Source organism: Panthera leo, chromosome A3, assembly GCF_018350215.1.
Source record: "Panthera leo isolate Ple1 chromosome A3, P.leo_Ple1_pat1.1, whole genome shotgun sequence".
In the NCBI taxonomy this organism is placed as follows: domain Eukaryota; kingdom Metazoa; phylum Chordata; class Mammalia; order Carnivora; family Felidae; genus Panthera; species Panthera leo.
Window position 1 is genome coordinate 27,475,643 of NC_056681.1, and position 19,066 is coordinate 27,494,708.

Below are 19,066 nucleotides of genomic sequence, written 5' to 3' on the forward strand. Positions count from 1 at the left end.
GGCCCCAGCCATCATCCTAAAGAATTACGTCATGTTTCTCTTCTCATGAAACCTCCATCACTTTCTTCTTCATCCTTATTCTTGGCTAATGATTTTGCTTCCTATTTCACTAAGAAAAATCCTGGGGATCAGTAAATTCACAGGTTCGTATCATCTCATGGACCCACCTAATTGCCTCCCTCCTATGACTGTATGAACTGCCTGTTAAGACCGCTTCCTACAACTGTGCACAGAATTCTACCCTCCTTCATTGTTCTCTGAGATACTGCCCCAGGAATTTCCACCTTTCCACTGAACCTGCCCCTGTCAAGGCCACCAGTGTCCTCCACTGTACTAACACCACAGTCACTTCTACTCATCTTTCTTGACCTATCTGCAGCATTTGACACAGCGGATCACTCCTCCCTTGAAACACTTTCTTTTTTTTTTTTTTTTTTTTTTTTTAATATATGAAATTTATTGTCAAATTGGTTTCCATACAACACCCAGTGCTCATCCCAAAAGGTGCCCTCCTCAATACCCATCACCCACCCTCCTCTCCCTCCCACCCCCCATCAACCCTGTTTGTTCTCAGTTTTTAACAGTCTCTTATGCTTTGGCTCTCTCCCACTCTAACCTCTTTTTTTTTTTCTTCCCCTCCCCCATGGGTTTCTGTTAAGTTTCTCAGGATCCACATAGGAGTGAAACCATATGGTATCTGTCTTTCTCTGTATGGCTTATTTCACTTAGCATCACACTCTCCAGTTCCATCCACGTTGCTACAAAAGGCCATATTTCATTCTTTCTCATTGCCACGTAGTATTCCATTGTGTATATAAACCACAATTTCTTTATCCATTCATCAGTTGATGGACATTTAGGCTCTTTCCATAATTTGGCTATTGTTGAGAGTGCTGCTATAAACATTGGGGTAGAAACACTTTCTAAACTTGGTACCCAGGAAACCACTCTCTTGAGTGGCTTCCTGACCCCTTCTCTTCTCCTTTGCTGGTTCTTCCTCTTTTCCCTTTAGAGTGTCTCGGGGCTAGAACCCAGCCCTCTTCTTTATCCACTCACACTCCATTCACGTTCCCTTCCAGTCTTGTGACCTCAGATGTCATCTCTACCTAGATGCCTCCCAGACTCGTATCTCCAGCCTCTACGCTGAGTTCCAGCCGCATACATCCAACTGCCTACTCAGCATCTCCACTTGGGTGCCTGATAGGCAACTCTGACATGCAACTCTTTCCCCCAACTCAAAATAGCAACTCTCTTCCTGGAGTCATCCTTGACCCATCCTTTTTAAATATATATATATATTTATTTTGAGAGAAAGAGTGCGAGCAGGGGAAGGGGCTAAGCAGGCTCTGCACTGTCCACACAGAGCCCAACGCAGGGCTTGAGCTCACGAACCTTGAGATCATGACCCGAGCTGAAATCAAGACTGGCTGAGCCACCCATGCGCACCCCTCCCCCTTGACTCATCTTTTGACTTACCTCTCACCCCACATCCAAGTCTGTCAGCAATACCTTTAAAGTATACCTGGAATTATACCGCTTACTACCACCACCCACACATACACATACTTTGCTTTCCTCTCACACCCAATCTACAACCTTGCAGCACAGAGAGACCTGCCTGGCCCACGGACTTTTTTTTTTTTCTTCTCTGTCTTCCTCTCCAAAACCTGCTTCTTATTTCAAGGTCCATCTCAAATCATGCCTCTGTCACAGTCTCCTAACTAACCTTTAAAAAAAAGTGCAATGTCAGAAGTCTGTCAATAAGAACCCAGACTGAGGCGCCAAACTGACCAATTCTGATATCCTTCCATGGCAATAATTTGCCAGAAATGAGTAAAGTCTCCCCTCTGTAGATGGCTTCAGTGCCCATCTGGACGGAGTTTTTCAGAGTACCTGCCTGGCCCCTGTAGCTCCTGGTTCAATGATCTCTGCAATAGGCCAATCTGACTGCTAAGGAGAATGGCTGACAATTTCTAAAGAAATTCACCGAGAAATAAATATAAATTTTCAGTCTTTTACCCAACTCTTAGGGAAGATTGCTGACAGTGATAATCAACAAGAAATAAAGCTAAAAATGACCAAAAGAGACTACAGAAATCTTGGATCTGCAAAATTTGACCTGAGAAAAAGGGAATTGATGGAAGGAATGGCCATACACATACCGACAAAATCTTACAATATAAGATGTGGTTAGTAAAATTTCAGATGGAGCCAGAACCCAATCCACAGGTCAAATCTTTTCAAAATACAAACATTTCTTTGTAGTCAGAAATAAAACAAATATGCTTAATATATGTTTGGTTAGATGAGAGGTCCTGGATAGTACAGTAAGCCAAGAAGAACTGTTTTTTAAAATTTTTATTTATTTTTTTTTAATTTTTTTTTTAACATTTATTTATGTTTTTGAGACAGAGAGAGACAGAACATGAACGGGGAGGGGCAGAGAGAGAGAGAGGGAGACACAGAACCGGAAGCAGGCTCCAGGCTCTGAGCCATCAGCCCATAGCCTGATGAGGGGCTCGAACTCACAGACCGCGAGATCGTGACCTGAGCTGAAGTCGGCGCTCAACCAACTGAGCCACCCAGGCGCCCCTTAAATTTTTTTTTTAACATTTATTTATTTTTGAGACAGAGAGAGACAGAGCATGAACGGGGGAGGGGCAGGAGAGAGAGGGAGACACAGAATCGGAAGCAGGCTCCAGGCTCTGAGCCATCAGCCCAGAGCCTGACGCGGGGCTCAAACTCACGGACCACGAGTTCATGACCTGAGCCGAACGCTCAACTGACTGAGCCACCCAGGTGCCCCCAAGAAGAACTGTTAGATCTGAACAGAAAGACCAAAACCTTTGTTATTCAGACAATATGGCTGAACGTATCAACATAGAAAAGCAAGGTGAGGGGCACCTGGGTGGCTCAGTCGGTTAAGCGTCTTGTCTGACTCTTGGTTTCAACTCAGGTCATGATCCAACAGGTTTGTGAGTTTGAGCCCCCCATCGGGCTCTGCACTGGAGCCTGCCTGGGATTCTCTCCCTTCCTCTCCCTCTGCCCACCCCACTCATGCTGTTTCTGTCTCTCTCAAAATAAATAAACTTAAAAAAAATTTTTTTAAGTGATTTTAAAAACCATTGGAAATTTTAAAAGATGTCAGTGTTGTTAATACACAAAATTCAATTTGTATTCCCTTTTTTAATTGATTTTTTTAAGTTTATTTATTTATTTCTAGAGAGAACGAGAATGAGTGGGGTAGGGTCAGAGAGAGAGAGAGACAGAATTCCAGGCAGGCTCTGAGCTGTCAGCACAGAGCCCAGTGCAGGGCTCAAACTCACAAACTGTGAGATCAGGACCTGAGCCTAGATCAAGAGTCGGATACTTAACTGTCAGAGCCACCCAGGTGTCCCAAAATGAATTTTTTAATTATGCAAGACGTGTATGAAGAAAACTATAAAATGTTATTGAAGTTTATCCAAATAAGACTTAAATAAACGAGAAATCCAGTGAGGTCATAGATGAGGTGATTTAGTATTATCAAATGGCAGTTCTGTACAAACACAATGCAATTCCAATTGAAATCCCAAAAAGTGGTTTCTTGGAATTTAGTGAGCTGGTTCTAAATTTTGTAGAGAGGAACCAAATACAGCGGAGACAGCCTTGTAGAAGGAGAAGGAAGAATGTTTCCCACAAATAAAATAGTTCGGTTTTCTCTTTAGAATTTGGAATATCTGGCTACAGTGAGCCCTAGCAATAATCAGCTGGAAGATGAATAGCGGCTGCCCCTTCAGACAGAATACCTGCTCTCCAGTTCACCCAGCACACTGTCCTTATTTAAGGTACCTGCCTGATCCTTGTAAATATCTGTATGATAGTTGCCTGGGGTGAGCAGTTAGGGTAAGAGGAATGGGAGAGATTATTAAAATTATATAGGTTCTATTTGGTTTTGTAAACCTCCTCCCAGTGGAAAGACTTGAGCCGTCAAGCAGAAAGAATAAACACCAACAGAATGAAGAATAGCCTTTCTTGGAAACCCCCTGTGGACCAAGCTCTTTGACACACAATCTCCTTGAACCCCAACATTAGTCTTCTGAGAGTAGACATTAATATCCCTTTGTTATGGATGAGCAAACTGAGCCTATGAAAACTGAGGTCATTGGCCCCATGTGACAAGGCTGAGATTCAAAGCAGTCAGATTCACACCAGGGTCTCCCTGACTCCACAATCCACCTCTTCTTTCACTAAAGTCACAATGGTCACTGAAACACCCTGAGATGCACACAGATTTGCATAAAGAAAACAAAGCTGACAAAGCGTATTGTTAACCCATCCCCTCAAACACCCAGATTTTATTAATGCTTCCAAAGCACCATTTGAGACAGATGGAGGAATACAAATTCTGTCCAGTGCGAACTTCAGCTGAGAATCTTCGTGTCAATCAGATTTTCCGGAGAGTCTGATGCAAATAGTCCTTGATCCACAATGTCCGAAGCAAAGCAGTTTCGAAATATAAGCCACCTACACATGCGGTCGCCTATTACTCTGACACTCGGCCAAGTGTTTTAACCCTGTCTCCAGGCCCCTGCCTCCTGTGATAGGGGTGTCATTACAGCGTGGTTTTGGAAGATTCCATGTGATAGAGCTTAAAGTGTGCTAATGAGCTTAGTACAGTACCGGGCACTGAAGAGCTCAATATATTATAATTGTCATCATGAGTATAATGGGTCTTTTTAAAAAATGCAGCATCATTTAGGAATGTATCAAAAGGACTGATGAATAGAGGTGTACTGTGATAAGGCACAGTAAAAATTCTAATGATGTTAAAATACTCCAAAGGTAAAGGTAAGATGTTCACCGTAAAATTCTTTCAACTTTGTGTTTGAAAATGTCCATAACCCAACGTTGGAAAAACAATGCACTGCCGTAGGCTCTGAAAGGAGGGAGAGCTAAGTTTCGTTTGTTTCTGGTTAAACAGAAGAGGTATAAAAAAGAAAACAAAATAGGCTCGTCTTGGGACCGTGGGCCGTTCGCGATGCTGCCTGAATGAAATCATCGAGGACCGCTTGCGAAAGAGCGAATCCTCGAGAGCGTGGCCCCGGGCTGCCAAGCCTTCGCAAGGGATAGGGACGCGCTCCAAGCGGCGCATCCCGCCCGGGCGCCCAGGAGGTGGGGCCGGAGCGCGCGCTGGCGGAGACGCGGCTCGGCCGTTACCCGAGGGCTCGGGGCCGGCGCTGGCCGCTGCGCGCCGCGGGTAAATACCTTCGGCGGGGCGGGGGAGAGAAGCGTCGAATTTCAAAAAACACACACACACACAGACACACAGACACACACACACACACACACCAAACCCCCACAGCCCCGGGCGGGCGGGCGCGCGGATGGGCGCCCTTTGGCTGCGGGAGCGAGTGGAGGATGCTGGGAAGGAGGTAAAATGGCCACCGGCGGCGGCGCGGAGGAGGAGAGGAAGCGGGGGCGGCCGCAGCTCCTGCCCCCCGCGCGGCCCGCGGCCCGCGGCGAGGAGGCCGAGGGCGGCCGCGAGAAGATGGGGTGGGCCCAGGTGGTGAAGAACCTGGCCGAGAAGAAGGGCGAGTTCCGCGAGTCGCGGCCGCCGCGGCGGGAGGAGGAAGGCGGCGGCGGCGTGGGCGGCGTGTTAGGCGCCCCCGCGGGCCTGGCGGCGCCGGGCCTCGGTGACTTCCCCCCGGCCGGCCGCGGGGACCCGAAGGGCCGGCGGAGAGACCCGGCCGGCGAGGCGGCGGACCCGCGCAAGAAGAAAGGCGCGGCCGAGGCGGCCCGGAGAAAGAAGGCCGAGGCGGCGGCCATGGCGGGCCCGGCCAGGCCTGGCGCGGCCGAGGACGCAGCCGAGCGGCCCGCTCAGGACGAGCAGGCAGTGGCGACGGGCCCCGCGGCGGGCCCGGGCAAAGGCCGCTTCCTGGTGCGCATCTGTTTCCAGGGAGACGAGGGTGCCTGCCCGACTCGGGACTTCGTGGTGGGCGCGCTCATCCTGCGCTCCATCGGCATGGACCCGAGCGACATCTACGCGGTCATCCAGATCCCGGGCAGTCGCGAGTTCGACGTGAGCTTCCGCTCGGCGGAGAAGCTGGCCCTGTTCCTACGCGTCTACGAGGAGAAGCGCGAGCAGGAGGACTGCTGGGAGAACTTTGTGGTGCTGGGGCGGAGCAAGTCCAGCTTGAAGACGCTCTTCATCCTCTTCCGGAACGAGACGGTGGACGTGGAGGACATCGTGACCTGGCTCAAGCGCCACTGCGATGTCCTGGCCGTGCCCGTGAAAGTGACCGACAGGTTTGGGATCTGGACCGGGGAGTACAAGTGTGAGATCGAGCTGCGCCAGGGGGAGGGCGGGGTCAGGCACCTGCCCGGGGCCTTCTTCCTGGGGGCCGAGAGGGGCTACAGCTGGTACAAGGGGCAGCCCAAGACGTGCTTTAAATGTGGTTCCCGGACCCACATGAGCGGCAGCTGCACGCAGGACAGGTGCTTCAGGTGCGGGGAGGAGGGGCATCTTAGCCCTTACTGCCGGAAGGGCATCGTTTGCAACCTCTGCGGCAAGCGAGGACACGCCTTTGCCCAGTGTCCCAAAGCAGTTCACAATTCCGTGGCAGCTCAGCTAACCGGGGTGGCTGGGCACTGAATACCCGCCTGCCTGCCAGGGGAACCCAGAGCCAGCTTACCCCCTCTTAAGTGCCAAAACTTTTTTTTAAACCATTTTTTATCGTTTTTGAAGGAGATCTTTTTAAACGTACAAGAGACATCTCTCTCTCTGCCTTCTTAAACCGAGTTTACTCCATTTCAGCCTTTTCTGAATTGGTGACTCTGTCATCAGTGACTACCGAGAACTGTCGTGTGCAGATGTGTAGCCTCTTTTTAAGATTTTGTTTTTCGTTTTTGTACCTGGGTTGTATTGGGGGGTTTTTTGTGGTTTTTGTGTGGGGTTTTTTTTTTTGTACTTTTTACTCCCCACGCCTTGTCCTCTCCCAGGATTTTCACCCATTGGGCTGCCTTGCTCATCTTTATGCCCCGGCCCTAGGTACAGGGCCCACCACGTGGTAGGCACTCCGTCAGTGTTTGTTGAATCCAGAACATTGTTGACTGTGGCTTCTGTCAGGGTGTCTACTTTTTACAGCTCTTCCCCTCCCCCTTTTAATTTGCTGCTTCTCATCTATGTGGTCTGAGAATTTGTGAAACCAGTGTTGTTAGAAGTGTATGTAATCTGAGTCAATAAGCTCTGAATGGTGGCCAAGGGCCTCTCTTATGGCATTAAAATGCATGGACTTTGGGACAGCTGTTCAGTGGCTCAGAAGCCATTTTTCACAGAATCATGGAATTTAGAATTTTCTTGCTGGAAAGGACCTAAAAATTGGTTTAGGCCAATCCCCTGGATTTCCAACAGGTGCAACAGGCCTAGAGAGGGTCAGTGACTGGGTCAAAATCACATAGCTGTCTGGTTCCAGAGCTAGCCTAGAGTAGAGTTCCCTGACCCCAAGCCCGGTGCTCATTCCACTACCTCTCACACTTCACAACATTTTCCTCAATACTTGAGGGCCCAGAAAGTCTGATCTCTCCAGAATGATGAGCCCAGAGGAATGCTAAGAAATCATCCGGGGGAGAAAGACATTTAGCAGGGGCTTCTGAATACTTGGGAGATCAGGAAGGGACAAAGGAACATAATCCAGGGTGCACTTACTGCTCCCTGGGGTACTGTATCTGGATTGAAGTGCCAAGTCCTTTGGGACCTCACCCTCCACCACTCATTGCCACTGCTTAGAAATGGGGGTGCTCCTCAGTAAGGAAACCTACCGGAGGTTTACATTTGCACCTTAGCCTCAATAGCTAGAAACCCCAGAGAAGCATCTGACTGGAGCTCATCTATAGCTTCCTCACTCACAGGAGAAAGGTGATTTTAACCTGTAATCGTAAGTGAGCTGTTAACTCTAAAATGTACTTGCAAAACAGACCACTTGCAAGAGGGCATTGGGTCAACTAAGTGTTATCAAGTTAAAGTAGAAAAGACAGTACACTGCTTTTCTTTTAGTTTTTGTTTTTCCTTCGCTTTATGTTTTGCTATTTCCTTGTGGCTTAGAATGTAAAATCGATTGTTAAAAGTTTTGTTCTGAATAAATATTTATCTTTTGTATTGCTAACACTGTTGCCCTATTTCCTTTCAGAGTGGAAGATGCTAGGGCACACAGACTCTAGTTTAATCCATGCTTCTTACCCATCATTTGTTTACCCTGCAAATGCATTTCCAACCCCTGTAGGCAACACGTAGCACCTACTATGTTGTGCCAGACCCTTTGGCATTGTCTCCTAAACCTTATGTATGCGTTACACTCACTTGGCACATGGCAAAAACTCAAGTTCTAAGTCCTAACTTTGCTCCAAGGAATCAAAATCACTGGTGTGAATGAAAACATTTTTAGCAAGCACCCCGCCCCCAACAATTCTGATTGGCAGCCAGGCTTGAGACTATAGTTCTGAATGGTATTAAAGTGAGAGAGAGGGATTCTGCCCTCAGATTACAATGGGGAAGTGCCACAAATAGGATGCAAAGTATTCATAGGTTTCTAAAAAACGCCATCTCTTCCAGGTATTAGGGAGTAAGAAAGAGTCTGGGAAACTTCCCAGAGAGCTGACTCACTCCTCCAAGCCAGCCCTGAAGACCCCAGACACAACTGACAAGGATTTTCAGCTCAGAGATGTTGAAATGATCCAATCCTAAGAATTAAAATTCTCAGTGTACTGATTCTCTAACTCAGTGATTTCAGGATATTTCCAGAGCTGATCAGGTGTGGTTGAGGCCTGGGTGGCTCTTGAGAGCCCCGCCTTGCCAAGCCAGTATAGCCCCTCCTTCCTGTCTCCCAAAGCAAACAGACTTTTCCCTCCTCGATCCCTCCCTCCAGTCCTGTCCCTCCCCCATCAGCTCTCCCTTCTCTGCCTTGGGTTTCCCTCCTTCACAGGGCTGAAGGCGGAGAGAAAGCCTGCATTCATCATATCCGCCCTCCCTCCAAGCAGGCACCATGCCAAGGAGCCTCCTTGGAAGGAATCTTCCCTCTCTCTGCCTTCCCTCCCCCTCCAACTCTCCTGGAGGGAGCAGAGGAAGAAACTATTTCCCTGCCCATCCCCCACAGGATCTACTCCAGGGCCTCCTGCCTGGCAGTCTGGGGACTCAGCCATGGGCTGGAGCGGAACAAACCTCCCCCAGCTTCCTCCTGATCTAGCTACCTCCGAATTACAATCCCTCACTGTTCATGGGCTCCTAGAGAGTGTGCAGAGATCCCCAAGCTGAGGCTGGCTGATTAGCTGACATTTCTTTCATTCAGCTTTCAACAGATACTGAGGGCCATTAGAGCCAAGCCCTTCTGCAGGGTAGTTTGCACACACCCGGGAATGAGAGGGTTACTTGCAGAAGGAGATACAGATAAGTGATGAGCAGTTTTTTTAATAATTTTTTTAATACTCTGAAAAAAGTATATACAAAGCATATAAAATTGTCTGAAGTACAGGTCTCCTGGAAGAGATGATGATGTCATGACTGACACCCACAAGATGAATAAGTCAGGTGGAGAGGGAAGAGATCCAAGCAACAGGAACAGCCTGTGCAAAGGCCTGGAGGCCAGAGTACACAGGCTGCTCAGGCTGGCTACAGAGTCACAGAAAGATGTGGTTGGGAAAAGGCCAAGAGGAGGTGACCCAGGGCTTGTCAGTGTTACTTAAGAGGCTTTATTTTGTCCTGACCCCCTCCAGTCTGGCCGCCTCCATTCCATTCACTTATTTCGCATATATATTAAGCACCAACTCTTTCTAGGAAATGGCATACAGCAACATAGTCAAGTTCCCTGGGGCTCAAATTCTAGAACCACACAAAGACATAATTACAAAGTGTGATAAAAAGCACTGCAAGAAACATACAGAGATGGATCTGATCTTAGGGGTCAGGGTCAGGGATAACGTCCCCAAAAAACGTTTGAATTGAGATCAAAAAAATACAGAAGGAGTTGAGAGACGGCATGGGGGTTAACCAGTGACAAGGGCAGCCTAGGCAGCAGAGATAACAAGTTTAATAACCCTATGGTGAGAGGAGGCATGACTAAAACCAAATGAAGCCCAGTGTATCAGTCCAGGTTTAGAAAACCACTTTGGGGCACCTGGGTGGCTCAGTCTGTTAAGCCTCCAACTTTGGCTCAGGTCATGATCTCACGGTTTGTGAGTTCAAGCCCTGCATGAACTGTGCCTGCTCCCATTGTTAAGGCAGAGCCTGCTTCGGATCCTCTCTCTCCCTCTTTCTCTGCCCCTCCCCTGCCTCTCAAAAATAAATATTAAAAAAAGAAAGAGAGAAAGAAACAGAAACCACTCTAGGTATCGAAGAAGGTAATGGGACCTAGGGTGGGTATTAGGAATGACTCCTAGAACACTACTGAACTGATTTACCAGAGGAGCTGCTGCCTCTCACAGAAAAGAGCCAGGAGCCATCACTGGAAGGGTTGAGTTTGAGGACATACTACTGAAGCTACCGTCCAAGGACAGGCTGCTGGGATCGGAAAACTACTGCCAATTCCACTGCCAGGACAGTAAAATGAGGTTTTGAAGTCAGAGACATGACACTGGTGTCTCCACAACCTTACTTATGAGCAGAAACAGCCAAAACTATTTGACTTCTGCCTTACTTCCTTCCACCTTCAAACCTCATGCAAGTATATCTAATTCCTGCAGCTCTAGCTGAAAGGGAGTCAGAAAGTTTTAGCTTTACAGCATGCATAGCACAGTAAGGCACATAAACAGTGGGAATGAGGGCACTTAACTGGCTCAGTCGGTAGAGCATCGGACTCTTCTTGATCTTGGGGTCGTGAGTTCAAGCCCCACATGGGGGATAGAGTTTACTTAATAAAAAACAAAAACAAACAGTGGGAATAGATATTGTCTGACATCTAACCCTATCCAGAACAGCCAGTGTGGCCAGTGCAGAGGTAGGAGGGAGATGATGGTACAAAATAAGGATACAGACCCTGGGGTCTGGTCAGCCATGTTTAGAATTTGAGTGTAAGAATCTATTGAGGAGCCACTGAAAGATCTTTGAGCAAGGAAGTGACACGATCAGGGTTGTATCTTTTTTTTTTTTTTTTAATGTTTATTATTTATTTTAGAGAGAGAGAGAGACAGAGTGGGAGAGGGAGAAAGGCAGAGAGAGAGAGAGGGAGACACAGAATCCAAAGCAGGCTCCAGGCTCCCAGCTGTCAGCACAGAGCCTGATGCGGGGCTCGAACCCACAAACTGTGAGATCATGACCCGAGCCTAAGTTGGATGCTTAACCGACTGAGCCACCCAGGCGCCTCATGGTTGTATTTTTAAAAGATCATTCATGGGTCGCCTGGGTGGCTCAGTCGGCTGAGTGTCCAACTCTTGATTTCGGCTCAGGTCATGGTCCCAGGGTCGTGGGATAGAACCCTTCGTCAGCCTCCGTGCTGAGCATGGAGCTTGCTTGAGATTCTCTCTCTCTCTCTGTCTGTCTCTCTCTCTCTCTCTTTCTCTGTGTGTGCCCCAACCCCACTCATGCTTTCACTAGTTCTCTAAAATAAATAAAAGGAAAAAAAATTTTTAAATAAAAGATCATTGTGGATACTTTGTAGAGAATGAGTCAGTGGGGAGCACAAGTAGAAAAAAGGCCAGTTTCCCCAGGTGAGCGACGAGGGTACCTTGGACCTGGATGATGAAGACAGAATAAGCAAAGTAGGCAGGGAGGGGCGCCTGGGCGGCTCAGTTGGTTAAGTGTCCGACTTCCACTCAGGTCATGATCTCGCGGTCCGTGAGTTCAAGCCCCGCATTGGCCTCTGTGCTGACAGGTCAGAGCCTGGAGCCTGTTTTGGATTCTGTGTCTCCCTCTCTGTCTCTGCCCCTCCCCAGCTCGTGCTCTGCCTCTCTCTCTCTCAAAAATAAATAAACATGAAAAAAAAATTTTTTTAAGACAAGTAGGCAGGGTAAACATATTTAGGAGTTTAAAGCAGCAAGACTTAGACATGGGCTGGGGGAGGTGTAAGTGCCAAAGAGGACTCCCAGGTTTCCAGCTGTGGGACATAGAGGATGTCTGAGAGAAGGTGTGGAACAGGTGGCTCAATATACAAGGTCTTAAATTCTAAGGAGAGTTCTGGGCTGGAGAAATAAACGGGAGTCCTATAGCAATGGTCTTCAAACTCTTTAACCACATCCCATAATAAGATATGCATTTTATATCGTGGCCACAAGACATATGCATATATGTACTTACCTATAAAGAAACCAGTTTATATGTATATAAGGAGGGGCGCCTGGGTGGCTCAGTCGGTTAAGCGGCTGACTTCAGCTCAGGTCACGATCTCACGGTCCGTGAGTTCGAGCCCAGCGTCGGGCTCTGGGCTGATGGCTCAGAGCCTGGAGCCTGCTTCCGATTCTGTGTCTCCCTCTCTCTCTGCCCCTCCCCTGTTCATGCTCTGTCTCTCTCTGTCTCAAAAATAAATAAAAACGTTAAAAAAAAAAAAAAGAATTTATGTATATAAGGAAATAATATTAACCCTGTGGATGGGGTGCCCTGACATTTTCTTCGTTCTTTTATAAATGCTTACATGACCCGTTAAACTGATTTTACAGTCTCCTAACGGGTCAGGAGAAAAAGCATAAGGAAGAAAGATTACAGCAACTTGGAGCATACCTTAAGCAGCTCTGACATGCGAGTTTTACCTGGTGGAAAAGGAAATCGTGACACGCTAATGAAGGACAGCCAGACAAGGAGAAGAGAAACCAGGGTGTAGAGACATAAAAACCAAAGGAGGAAAGTTACAGTGAGAGGGGTTAACACCCGAACTGAGTGCCGCAAGAGACCAAGTAAGACTGGCTTTGAGAAATGTCAAGCAAAGTCAGGTCTGAAGAGTGCCCACTGGCCTGAGTAATGTCAAGGTCATTGATAAGGGCCTTATAGAGGCAGAGTGATGGGAGGAGGCAGACCAAGGAACAAATCATCTTCCTAAATGCCAATCCAGTGCTCTGGCACGCCCTCTGGGGCTCCCTATTGCTCCAGGGACTCAGCCAACCATCTACCTCCTTTTGCAAGAGGCTCCTGGGCTCTGTTGGGACCTCATTCACAGCCAGGGTGCCCATCATATCTGTTCATGTCAGCTCCAGGTATGGCCAACAAAGAGTAAGCAGAAGGAGTTCAGTATGGTGGAGGGTGGGGGGGATACAAGAGGAAGCTACGGGTGAGCAGGGCTCAGATCATCCCGAGTTTAAGGTGGAGTTTCATGAGAGTGTACCAGACATGTGCAATGCCAGTGTATCCATACAGTGCCCCTTACTGGCTTATCAACATGACCGGGAATATTTGGGGGAGGACATGTTTCATGAAAGTAAACACAGATACAATTTGGAGGAGGATGGGGGGGGCAGGGCCGGTGGCTCAGTCGGTTAAGCGTCCGACCTCGGCTCAGGTCATGATCTCTCGGTCTGTGCGACGGAGTCTGTGCTGACAGCTCAGAGCCTGCTTCGGATTCTGCGTCTCCCTCTCTCTCTGCCCCTCCCCTGCTCATGCTCTGTCTCTCTCTCTCTCAAAAACAATAAACATTGGGGAAAAAATTTTTAATTTACATAATCTGTAACACAGCATTCATTTATAGGAAATGAATCTATAGCTAAACTTGGACGTGTGTAAACAATACCCGTGTACCAGGATGTTCACTGAAGAATTACTTAGGGTACTAAGGACTGGAACGAAACTGATTGCCTATCAATAGGGAACTAGTCAGATAGACTATGGCACATTTAAATAGTGGACCACTACGCAGCTGTTTAACAGAATAGTTCTTTGTGCATTAATACAGAATGCTCTCTGAGACATATTTTAAAGTGAACAAAGCAAGATACAGTATGCTACTATTTCAAATTTCTGATTTTTGTCAGCTTTGAGTTATAGCTGACAATCAAACTGTAAGATTTAAGTGCACGATGGTAATGATCTGATAGACCTATATTTAAATTAAGAGAATTAATATGTGCAAATGCTTATTTATATGTAGAACAACTCTGGAAGGATATTAGTGAAATTGGTAACTGTTGCGCTTTCGGAGAAGAACGGGATATTTGGAGCGTGAGGTGAAAGGAAAACTAATTTTATGCAGTATGTCCCTGGAGGCTTTGTTTTGTTTTGTTTTAATGATTTCACGTGTTGTCTGCGGCAAAAACAACAACAACAACAACAATAAATGCAAAATACAACACAAGACTTCAAAGAAATTCCTGTAGATTCTACAGAGCCTGAAGTTCACCTCCTTTATCTTTAAAAATAAGAAATTTTGATGGGAAAGTTTAAGACTCTCAAGCAGCCAACTCACTAGTCTCTCTGCTTCCTAACACGCTCTCCTTCAATCCTGGACAACAGTCCCCAGAATGAAATCTGATCACATTACTCCCCAGTTTAAAGACCTTCAAAGACTTTGTGTCCTCTCCCTGGGGCCCACCAGGCCCTGCTGGAGTCCTGCCTCTTCTGGGCCTCACCCCCCACCCCCCACCCCGGCTAGGCTCGTGCTAGTCATTCCAGGAATTCACCCTCCCAGACTCGACCCATGTTAACCCTTACCTTTCCTAGTGTTCAGCTCTAATGCCACTTTCTAACTGCAGCCTTCCCTAACCTTCTAGACCAGACCCTCTAACACTCCCTCCTCCCAGCAGCTCCCACAAGTACAATGATATGTTTATTTATGCCATGGTTTGGTTAATATCTGCCTCTATCTCTCAATTTTGAGCTCCCAGAGGGCAGGAATCATGACTTTTTTGCTCTTGGTTGTAGCCCAGCATTTAACACTGGGTCTGGCACACAGGAAAAGCTCAATAAATATTTATTGCATGAATGATCTAGAAATTACTTGGCTAAGGTTACAGATCAAGACATTGTGTCTACTTGTCCTTTAATGGTACTCGAGGTATCCCTTAGCACACCTGCACGGACTGTCTCCTGAAAAAGGGCTTATTCTTTCATCTTTTTCTTTTCTTTTCTTTTCTTTCTTTCTTTTTTTTTTTAGAATTACGGAGGTGGTTGGGGGAATGGGTGAAATAAATGAAGGGGATTAAGAGTACACTTATCTATTTTTTAATGTTAATTTATTTATTTTTGAGAGAGAGAGAGCGAGCAAATGGGAGAGGGAGAGAGGTAGAGAGAGAGAGAGAATCCCAAGCAGGCTGTACTATCAGCATAGAGCCCGAGGCGGGACTCAAACTCACAAATCAAATCCTGAGATCAGGACCAGAGTCGAAATCAAGAGCTGGTCGCGCCACACGACTGAGCTACCCAGGGACACCAGGACTTATTCTTTCATCTTTTTTTTTTTTTTAAACATTTATTTATTTTTGGGGCACCTGGGTGGCTCAGTCGGTTGGGCGGCCGACTTCGGCTCAGGTCATGATCTCGCGGTCTGTGAGTTCGAGCCCCGCGTCGGGCTCTGTGCTGACAGCTCAGAGCCTGGAGCCTGTTTCAGATTCTGTGTCTCCCTCTCTCTGACCCTCCCCTGTTCATGCTCTGTCTCTCTCTGTCTCAAAAATAAATAAACGTTAAAAAAAAAAAAAAAATTTTTTTAAAAAATTTAGAAAAATAAATAAATAAATAAACATTTATTTATTTTTGAGACAGAGAGAGACAGAGAATGAATGGGGGAGGGTCAGAGAGAGGGAGACACAGAATCTGAAACAGGCTCCAGGCTCTGAGCTGTCAGCACAGAGCCCGACGCGGGGCTCGAACTCACGGCCGCGAGATCATGACCTGAGCGGAAGTGGGCTGCTCAACCGACTGAGCCACCCAGGCGCCCCTATTATTTCATCTTTAAAAAGCTAATTCACTCCTTCAGTCTTCACCTTGGATAAGGGTTTCCTTCAGCCTGAGAGGTCTGGCCCCTCCTCCCCTATTTCTCTGAGGGCATATCACTGACACCGCCTGCCAGTCCCCTGGCACAGTGAGGACCCGGGAGAGCACGCAGTTAGTTCCTGGATTCCAAGTGCCCGGCTTCAACACTCCCTTACCACCGGCAAGAATAGCCATTGCCCTGAGGCCTGATTGCTCCTCCCCAGGAGGTGGGGGTGAGGATTCCTGGGCACAAGAGGACCTGCCCACCAGAGTCTGTGCCCTCCCTTTCTAGAACATTTCCCAAGACCCCAGAATTCCCTTCCAAAATATCCCTGAGCTCATTTACAGAGCCTTCACGGGTCTCACCCGTGGGGGTCTCATCCCTGTGTCCTGCTCAGCTGAGGGCAAACTACACTGCCTAATGCACACCTTATAGACCGGAGGCTTAGTTCTTAAAGTAGCTGTTTGTAAGAGGCAGCTCGGACGTGGGGGCTGGGTTGTCCACTCATGCATGCTGGGTCCCTCCCTGGTGGGATGGGAGGCAGGGGAGGTAGCTGGACAAGGGCAGGATGCAGGATCCAGTTGCTCCTTGGGCCAACACATTCTGGCACAGAATTCCAAAGGTCCTGGAATTCTTTTTCTTTTTTTTAAGGTTAAAAAACATTTTTTTAATGTTTATTTTTAGAGGAGAGAGAGACAGACTGTGAGTGGGGAAGGGGCAGAGAGGGAGCGGGAGACACAGAATCCAAAGCGGGCTCTAGGCTCTGAGCTGTCAGCGCACAGCCAGACGTGGGGCTTGAACCCACGAGCCATGAGATCATGACCTGAGCCAAAGTCAGATGCTTAACGGACTGAGCCACCTAGGCACCCCTGTTTTTTTTTTTTTTTAAGTTTATATATTTGAGAGAGACAGAGACTGCATGAGCAGGGGAGGGGCAGAGAGAGAGGGAGAGAGAGAGAGGGAGGGATAGAGGGAGAGAGAGAGAGAGAGAGAGAGAGAGAGAGAGAGAGAGAGAATCTCAAGCAGGCTCCGCACCATCAGGTCAGAGCCCAACTCGGGGCTCGAACTCACAAAACCCTGAGATCATGCATGACCTTAGCAGAAACCGAGAGTCTGATGGTTAGCCGACTGAGCCACCCAGGTGCCTTCAGTCCTGTAATTCTAATTCGAACCTGGCCTTCCAGGTTTTTCTGAAAGTATATTCATCAAGAAGGAGAATTAAACATATTTCATTCAGCACATTATACTGATGTATAACTTCTAACTAGAGACATACAGACCTCCAATTGCACTCTCGTCCCGGGCCTCACAATTGCCCCTGTTTGGTTTTGTCATTTCTTAGCTCAGACAAGCCACATAACCTCTCTGGGCCTGTTTCCCTACCAGAAAAATGGGTTTAATGATAACTGTCTCATCAGGGCTGGTGAGAAAATGAAATGAAACAATTCATGCAAAGGATCTGGCAGAATGCCAGACCCTCAGCAAACAGTAGCCACCATCCTTGTTTTTTGTTGTTGTTGTTGTTTGTTTGTTTTCATTTTTCTTCCTTTTTTGCCCGCTGGCTATCATCTCCGGTGATTTTTCTATATGACATCCAAACTGGTCTCTTTTGTAGGATTTCCACACTGCTCCTCCCGCCTCCCTCCTTACCCAACAATGACAACCGCCCTGTTCTCTCCACTTAGATCCCACCCCTCTTCAATTGTGAAAACAGCTACTGGTGATTGCACATTTATTATGTTTCAGGCATTGTTTTAAGAACTTGACATGCATTATCTTAACGCAGTTCTGACACCAACTCAATGAAGTATTATTACTCCCCCAACACAAAGACGCCGGGATCCGGAGAGTTTGAAGCACTGGCAGCTGGCAAGTGACAGAGCTCGCGGGAATGTGAACCCAGGGCGTCTTACTGCAGAGTCAGGTCTTCCAAATATCCAGAGCCAGGAGCCTGTAAGCCGCCCCCTCCCTCCGCCAGCGCCCCGGCGACCCCACTCTCCTTCAAGCCCCGTTCCTAAGGCCATCATTCCCCCTCAGTTCTCGGGGTCTGACTGTGGAATTTCAGCCCAGTAGGGCGGGCACTTTGTCTCACGCCACGTTGCCCACATCATGGATCCTCCTCCCTCTGTCTCCCCTTTCTCTTCCTTCCTCCCTTCCTTTTCTTTCTCCCTCCCATAAAGTATTGAGGCCCTACTCTGTGCCGGGCTTTGTGCTCGTTCACATGCAAGATATTACCAATGGAAAAATCAGGGAGGGACGGTATTATATATCATTTTCCGCTTTCTTCTTTATGGCTGTTTGGCAGATTTCCCCCCCTTCCCCCCCAGTGAACACGCAGGCCAGGTTCCTCGAACCCAGTTCAAATGTTGCTTTGCAAGGTAGCTTTGGTCGGAGGAAGGCTCTGGCCCCTTAACTCCCATCCCCCACGCCTTCCTCTCCGGCCCTCAAATCCAGGCCGCCCTGCCCCCTCCGGAAGGGGGAGTTGGGGGTGAACGCCGAAATCTGAGTGGCTCTTTCAAGCCTCCGTTGCTGTAGAAACCGGCTGCACAGGCCTTGGCGGTCCATTACACCATCCTCCAGCGACGCAGCCAATGGGTTCCGAGCTCCATCCCAGGCGCCCCTGCCCCACAGCTGCCGGGCAGCCCACCAATGGGCAGGCCCCTTGGCTTAGAGTCCTGCCCTCGGCCCAGGCACACCACCAATGGGCTTCGACCCCGCTCTCCTTTTAGCTTCAATGTAGCAACAAGACTCTCGATTTAAAAAAAAAAAAAAAAAAAAAAAAGGGAATTCTCTAAATTAGAAGAAACTAGTAGTAACGCCTTTTGTCAGTTGCAGCCTGAATGATCTTTGGCTGGTATTTTATTTAAGGAGAACAAAATTGTTCCAATTACACAACAATATAAGTCGTTCTGTACTAAACAATTTTAGGCAAGCAAAATGCAAGCATTGGGGTTGATATCTGCTCTATGTGGATGTCTTTCATTACAGGTATTTTCATCGAAGTTAAAATGATCAAGGAACCAGTCGTCTTTCCTTGTTTGTATTACAACTACATACAAATTAACGACGCTGCGTTTTTTTTTTTTTGATGCTGAGTTCACAAGACATTGACCTAAGTAATTGGTAGCCAACTTTTATTGATCAATTTAACTCCTGGATTCAAAACATATTAAAACTGTAGGATAAATGAATATTTATTTTAATCCATT

General features: G+C 47.6%; 1 long non-coding RNA gene across 1 annotated transcript; it reads left to right on the top strand.

The window, feature by feature from the left end:
* Positions 1–36: 36 nt before the first annotated feature.
* Positions 37–19,022, top strand: LOC122215701. Its single transcript, XR_006200505.1, has 4 exons — positions 37–143; positions 3,708–3,827; positions 17,690–17,810; positions 18,846–19,022. It is a non-coding gene; the product is annotated as an uncharacterized LOC122215701 (long non-coding RNA).
* The last annotated feature ends 44 nt before the right edge of the window (positions 19,023–19,066 follow it).